This window comes from Gopherus evgoodei, unplaced genomic scaffold, assembly GCF_007399415.2.
Source record: "Gopherus evgoodei ecotype Sinaloan lineage unplaced genomic scaffold, rGopEvg1_v1.p scaffold_43_arrow_ctg1, whole genome shotgun sequence".
NCBI classification, from domain to species: domain Eukaryota; kingdom Metazoa; phylum Chordata; order Testudines; family Testudinidae; genus Gopherus; species Gopherus evgoodei.
Window position 1 is genome coordinate 592,448 of NW_022060064.1, and position 8,153 is coordinate 600,600.

Consider the following 8,153-nt stretch of genomic DNA (forward strand, 5'->3'; position numbering starts at 1 on the left):
GCTGGCCTCCTCCCTCCCCGGCATGGAGGCCTCCCGGAGGGATGCGGTGATCCTCTCCCTGATGCAGACGGGCACCCTCATGATGGGGTACCTGCGTGCCCGCAGCGAGGCCTCTGCAGCGGCCTCGGCCCGCAGGGGCTGGGCCTTCCTGCAGGCTCTGGAGAGACGGCTGAAGGAGGCGGAGGAGGAAGACGAGGAGGAGGAAGAGTCGGGGAATGAGTTGCCCGAGGAAGGCCGGGCCAACGTCCCGGTGCCCCGGCCCCGGCAGCGCCCGGCCGGGCGTCGCCCGTGGGTCCGGCCCCGCAGCACCGAATGGTGGGACAGGACCGTGCTGGAGACCTGGGCCGACCAGCAGTGGCTACAGAACTTTCGGATGTGCAAGGCCACCTTCGTGGGGCTGTGTGCCGAGCTGGCGCCCGCCCTCCAGCGCCAGCGTACCCGCATGCGGATCCCGCTCAGCGTGGAGAAGCGGGTGGCCATCACCCTGTGGAAGCTGGCCACCTCCGACTGCTACCGCTCGGTGGGCAACCAGTTCGGGGTGGGGCGCTCCACGGCCGGCGCGGTGGTGCTGGAGGTGTGCCGGGCCATCCAGCGGGTGCTGCTACGCCGGGCCATCGAGGTGGGCGACGCTCGGGAGATCGCCGCCGGCTTCCGGGAGATGGGCTTTCCCAACTGCGCCGGGGCCCTCGGCCTCACCCACATGCCCATCCAGTGCCCACCGCACCAGGCCTCCGAGTACATCAACGGCAAAGGCTACTACTCCATGGCGCTGCAGGTCCTGGTGGACCACCGGGGCCACTTCACCAACATCAGCACTGGCTGGCCGGGGAAAGCCCATGAGGCCCGGATCCTGCGGAAATCCACCCTCTTCAAGAAAGGCCAGGAGGGAGCGCTCTTTCCCCCGGAGACGTTGGACCTTGACGGGGTTTCCGTGCCCATGGTGGTCCTGGGAGACGTGGCCTGCCCTCTCCTGCCCTGGCTCATGACTCCCTACCCCGGGGAGCCGGGCGGGGCCCAGGAACGGTTCAACGAGGCCCTGAGCCGATGTCGGCAGCCAGTGGAACAGGCCGTGGCCAGGCTGAAGGGACGCTGGCGCTGCTTGACCACGCGCAACGACTGCGCGGTGGACAACTTGCCCCGCCTCATCTCGGCCTGCTGCATCCTCCACAACATCTGTGAACGCAAGGACGAGGTCTTTGACGAGGCCTGGGGGGCCGAAGCCCGGCGTCTGGGCGCCAGCTTCGAGCAGCCCGAGAAGACGCCGGAGGCAGAAGGGGAGGTGGGTGGGGCAGCTGCCCAGGTCAGGGACGCGCTGTGCGCCTACCTAGAGAGCCAGGCCTCCTAGGGGCAGCTTGGGACAGGCACTGGGCTGGGATAAATCAGTGGGGCTTTAATAGGAGCGCACTCCTTTTACCCTAATGGAGCTGTGGCTAGTTTACACGATCTGGGGATCTGGCCCCACTGACTCAAATGTAGAGATTCCCATTGTCACCAGCTTGGATCTGGCCACATCGACTCCAGTAAGGCCTTGGCCTTCGCACTTAGCTGGTACTTTCCGGATGAGAGCCCATATTGCAGTCCCTCCCAGTAAAATCAGCTTCACGAAGAGGCAGGTTTGGGGCCCAGTGGGGTCCAATGAGTTTTGGGTCTGTGTGTCACTCCAGACTAGTGTCGTTCTGGATTAGAAATGCATCACCTCCAACCCAGCTGGGACGCTCGGCACCTATTGTGTTATCGTGTCTGGAAAGCAAGGCCCCCTGGCTTTACTAACCATCTGGTGACGGCCGGCACCAATATCCAGCTGTTTCCAACTTGTGTGACATTATCCAGCAGGCCAGGGCTGGGGACCAAAATCCAAGCGTTCTGAGTCTCAACCGGAGCTCCTTCCACTAGGCCAACCAGCGTCCAGAGTCAGACGGGCCTTTCAAGGGCTCGTGCCTGGCAAATTTGTCTGTTTATCGACCCTGGCCCCAGTCACCTCTCACAGGCTGCAGTTTGGACTTTGCTGGGTGTATGAGAACTTTATGCCCCTCATTCTTTGCCCCGTCCTCCCCTCCTCCAGCACCCTGCGACTTGCCTCATTTTCCCCGCATCTCTGTTCCAAGCCCTTAGGGAAATAAATTTCCGGCTGCGGTGGAAAGATTTGGATTCCGATAGTATCCGTTCAAAATGCGGTGAGGCCTTGTTTTCTGTCTCTCTTACTCCTAGGGTGACCAGATGTCCCAAATTTATAGGAAGAGTCCTGATTTTTGGGTCTTTCTCATATAGGCTCCTATTGCCCCCCACTCCCGTCCCGATTTTTCACATTTGCTGTCTGGTCACCCTACTTACTCCTCCTGTCTTTACTTTCATTTCCATCTGCCGTTACCTTCCTTTTCACTCTCTCTCCCTCCTCCACCTCACCCACCACGTCTCTGTCTTTCAGAGTGACTGTCCCAAAAATTGTATAGCCAGTAGAATGTTATACTTGTTTGTTTAAAACTTTTTTTGGAATGAAAACCAGTCTGTTTTTTAGGAGTAAAAATTTTCAGGGGGTATTTTTTTTGGAGGGGTGGGAGGGGAGTTTGGCCAAAAAAACTTAAAATAAAATTGCCTTTGAAAAATGGCAAGTGATTGCTTTCCAGTGTTTCATTGATTGCTTTGTTGTTTATTTGTTTCTTCCTTTTCCCAGTGTCAAACTGAAAAAAAAAATAAAGATGTAGAAAATATAAAAATAGGTTCAAAAACTAAAATTTAGGAGGGGAGGGTTCCCAATCAAAAGTTTTCAAGACAGACGGATTTTCGGTCAATGTTTTTTCAAGGGTGTAGGACTGGAAGGAACCTCTAAAATCATCACAGGTGACCCCCATGATATCAGCCCCTCATAAACTTTTAAAGTTTCATCTTCAAGTGAGTTAGTCTGTTGACCCCCCCCCCCCATATGCCTCTGACAGGCTCCTCCAGAACCTCACCAACAAACAGGGAATCCACCAGCATCAAGGTTTCTCTGCAGATCTCAAAGCACAAAGCCTTATCCCCATTTCACAGATGGGGGAAGCGAGGCATTGCAGGGAGAGGGGAGAAACTTTTGCTCAAGTCACCTGGCAAAGCCAGGAAAAAAAACCCAGCCCTTCTGAGTTATAAGAACATAAGAACGGCCACCCTGGGTCTGACCAAAGATCCATCAACCCAGTGTCCTGTCTTCCAACAGTGGCTCCAGAGGGAATGAACAGAACAGGTAACCATCAAGTGCTCTTTCTATTAATGATTGTGGCTAACGGGTGGAATTTCTCAGCCCCTTGTTAATATCACCTCTTCAATAACAGACCGGGCCTGATTTGCGGGCAGCATATGAACCCCCAGCCTCAGCCTCTGATGTTCCCTGTTCCCCTCTGTCCTTCCTCGCATGGCAGAGACAGGAGCCAGGGCTGTCGGGAATAAAGATTTGGGTCGAATTCTGCCTCTCTCATGAACGCAATGTTGGAGAATCCCCCCCCCCCCACCAGTCTGGGGGAGCTTTCCCAAAGGTTAATCACCCGCTCTGTTAAAAGTTGGCTCCTTCGTTCCAATCTGGCTTTGTCCAGCTTCAGCGTCCAGCCACGAGATCGTGTTAAAATCTCCTACCCTGAAACACCTCTGTTCGTGTTCCCCAGGTCCTTGGGCCCAGATCCTGATTGCTGAGGCCTTTGAGGCTGTGGGCTTCAGAGACCGGGATGAGTCATGGAGAGCCCTTGGCTGTGTTTGCACCTTGCCTGGATCCTGCCGGGTCTGGGTTAGACACTGGGCTGGTGATTATTTGTTGAGATCAAGTAGCCCCACCGATAAATGCCGGTATAATAGGCCAGGATAGGCCTTCCCAAACCCAAGCTGTGGCCCCGCCCACACTCTGCCTTAGGCTCCGCCCTCACTCCTGAAGCCCCGCCCAAACTCCACCCAAGGCCCCACCCACACTCCCTCTCTCCCCTGAAGCCAGTGGGGGCTAAGCTTAGGTTGATAGCCTGGAGCCTGGGGCTCAGCTGGCCAGCGGCCTGGGACCCAAGGCGAGAAGCGTGGCTGGGTGGGCCCCGGGGGGAGTGTGCTCGGGTCTCTGGTGGGCAGGGCCTTGGGCAGAAGGGGTGGCACTGGGGGTCCCCAAAGTGTGTGTAGGGGGGTTCACGCACCACCCTTGTCTGCCCCACAATGAAACAGCCCCTTAGCCCGAGTCTAACCGCGGTGCAGACGTTCCCAGAGTGAGTTCGCCTGCTACAGATCACGCCCGCCGCAACCACATCCCTTTTAGGGGCAACGACTTCTCATTTCCCGGGAGACCCCGGCAGTCATTTGCTTCCGGCCCTTCCCTAGCTAGAGGGATTGCTGAGTGCCACCGAACAAAGCGCATTAGCAAGGACGCAACGCTGCCCCATAACCCCTCGGGTGAGGGCTCCCGCTCCTGCTAGAAACACAATGAAAACCCCCTGATACAAGCTAGGCACGTCATCAGGGAGCCAGATAACATTCTCACGGCTCCGAGGGTGCAGAGTAAGCTCTGTCTGATGGAAAAACACGGAGGAAACTGTCCACAAAGAAACCCTGTGGAAATTCAAGCCCCCTCTATGGGAGAATCCTGCAGATCCTTCACTTTTTGAAAAGTAGGGCAAGAAATGACACGGCAAACGGGCTATGCAACAAAACGCTTTGATCAACGGGAGGGGGGAAATAAAGGCCCACGCGGCTCCAGCAAGATGCTCTGAGTTGGCCCATCCCACAAGCCCTGTTTAGCGATGGGATGTGACCATCAGCCACAAAGGGGAGAACAGCAAACCATGGGTGTCCTAAATGGTGCTGGTGGTAGATCAGGGGAAGCAGAGAAATCGGGAAAGTCCAAGTGTGCTGTGCGCGGCCAGCACTGAATTAGAAACCTTTAGATCCACCCACACTTAGTGGGAATGTATCAGTTTAAATGGGAAAAAACTGCAAACTAAACAAACCGGAGAATCCTGTTTTCTTTTGTTTAGACTATTATATTATACCAAAAGGACCTGGGGGTTACAGTGGATGAGAAGCTGGATATGAGTCAGCAGGGTGCCCTTATTGCCAAGAAGTCCAGCGACATATTGGGCCGTATAAGTAGAGGCATTGCCAGCAGATCGAGGGACGTGATCATTCCCCTCTATTCAACATTGGTGAGGCCTCATCTGAAGTCCTGTGTCCAGTTTTGGGCCCCACACTACAAGAAGGATGTGGAAAAACTGGAAAGAGTCCAGTGGGGGGCAACAAAAATGATTAGGGGGTTGGAGCACATGACTTATGAGCAGAGGCTGAGGGAACTGGGTTATTTAGTCTGCAAAAGAGAAGAATGAGGGGGGATTTGATAGCTGCTTTCAACTACCTGAAAGGGGGTTCCAAAGAGGATGGATCTAGACTGTTCTCGGTGGTGGCAGATGACAGAACAAGGAGCGATGGTCTCAAGTTGCAGTGGGAGAGGTCTGGGTTGGATATTAGGAAACACTATTTCACTAGGAGGGTGGTGAGGCACGGGAATGGGTTCCCTAAGGAGGTGGTGGAATCCCCTTCCTTAGAGGTTTTTAAGGCCCGGCTTGACAAAGCCCTCACTGGGATGATTTAATTGGGGTTGGTCCTGCTTTCAGCAGGGGGTTGGAGTAGATGACCTCCTGAGGTCCCTTCCAGTCCAAATTTTCTATTCTATTCTATTCTATTCTATTCTATTCTATTCTATTCATGTTTTGGCATTATTGAAATGAAATGTCAAACTATTCTAATACAAAACATTCTATATCTATTGTATAGATATACATATAGAATATATATAAGAATATACTATATTATAAAATATATAATATACATTATATATTCTAATATAAAACGATAGAATATAATTCTAATAGAAATGCAATGCAGAAAACAAAACAGTCCGAAATCTGTTTGTTTGGATTAGAGCGCGGTTCCGCTGCGTCCGTTGTTTTCTCTGAACAATGCAGATTCGGGTCAGCCAAAATATTTCACCACTTTGCGTTGCTTTCGGTTGCTAACAAAATCAGAAAAAGGAAAGAAAAGAGAGGGGCGTTTTGTTTCGCCGTTTTCGGAATGAAATGTTTGGATTTTTTGTTTTTATTCAGAATGACGGTTGCGTTCAACATTTACTCCAACTTTTTTTTTTTGTTGAAATAGAAACACCTTGAAAAAAAAAAACAGACAGCGCAACATTTTGTTTGGCACAACGTGATTTGGGGGGTTTCAAGCTTTGGGGGTTCAACAAAAAATCCTAATACTTCAGGATGACACAAACCTAATCCCCCACCCCGCCTCACAGCCCCTAGTGAGTTCACAGCTTTTAAGGCGACTGTGACCTTGTAGCTTGACTTGCTGTCTGCACTGCAGGGAGTGTGTGGGCGCTGACCTGGGTGGTATCACGTGTGCGATTTGTCTCGGTCTTAGCTAACCCCACGGGAGCTCCCTCGGCTCCAACGCCTCTCACCAGCAGAAGTTGGTCCAACAAAAGATATGACTTCCCCTGCCTCTTCCCTCACACACATACACAACTTGTGACCAGTCACTGGGGTGAGCAGCCATTTCTCACATACATACACACACACACTCGATCAGTCAGTGGGGAAAGCAGCCATTTAACACACACACCCCTTGTGACCAGTTACGGGGAAAGCAAGCATTTAACACACACACACACACACACACACACACACACACACACACACACACACACACACACCCCTTGTGACCAGTTACAGTGGACAGCAAGCATTTAACACACACACACACACAAGCAGTCACTGGGGCTAGCAGCCATTTAACATTCACATACACGTTGTGACCAGTTACAGGGGAAAGCAAGCATTTCACACACACACACACACACACACACACACACACACACACACACACACACACACACACACACCTTGTGACCAGCTACAGGGGAAAGCAAGCATTTCACACACACACACACACACCTTGTGACCAGCTACAGGGGAAAGCAAGCATTACACACACACACACACACTTGTGATCAGTCACTAGGGTGAGCAGCCATTTCTCACACACACACACACACACACACACACACACACACACACACACACACACACACACGTTGTGACCAGTTACAGGGGAAAGCAAGCATTTCACACACACACACACACACACACACACACACACACACACACCTTGTGACCAGCTACAGGGGAAAGCAAGCATTACACACACACACACACACACACAATCAGTCAGTGAGGAGAGCAGCCATTTCACACACACACACACACACACACACACACACACACACACACACACACACACACACACACTGGGGCTAGCAGCCATTTAACATTCACATACACGTTGTGACCAGTTACAGGGGAAAGCAAGCATTAGACACACACACACACTTGTGATCAGACACTGGGGTGAGCAGCCACTTCACACACACGCACACACATGTGAACAGTCACTGGGGAAAGCAAGCATTACACACACATACGCACACACACACACGATCAGTCACTGGGGCAAGCAACCATTTCACACACTCCCGTGACCAGTCCGTGGGACTCACACACACACACACACACACTTGTGATCAGTCAGTGGGGTGAGCAGCCATTTCACACACACACACACACACACACACACGTTGTGACCAGTCACTGAGGCAAGCAGCCGTTTAACACACACACATCCCCCTTGTAATCAGTCACTAGGGCAAGCAGCCATTTCACACACTCCCGTGACCAGTCCGTGCACACACACACAGACACCTGTGATCAGTCCCTGGGACTCACACACACACAGACACACACTCCCGTGACCAGTCTGTGGGACTCACACACACACACCCCTGTGATCAGCCCCTGGGACTCTCACCTCCCCCCCTCGTGATCAGCCCCTGGGACACACACACACACACACACACACACACACACACCCCTGTGATCAGCCCCTGGGACACACACACCCCCCCCCCCCTGTGATCAGTCCCTGGGACTCTCTCACACACAGAGACCCCTGTGATCAGCCCCTGGGACTCACACACACACACACACACACACACACACACACACACACACACACACACACACACCCCTGTGATCAGCCCCTGGGACTCACCCTCCCACCCCGTGATCAGCCCCTGGGACACACACACACACACACACCCCTGT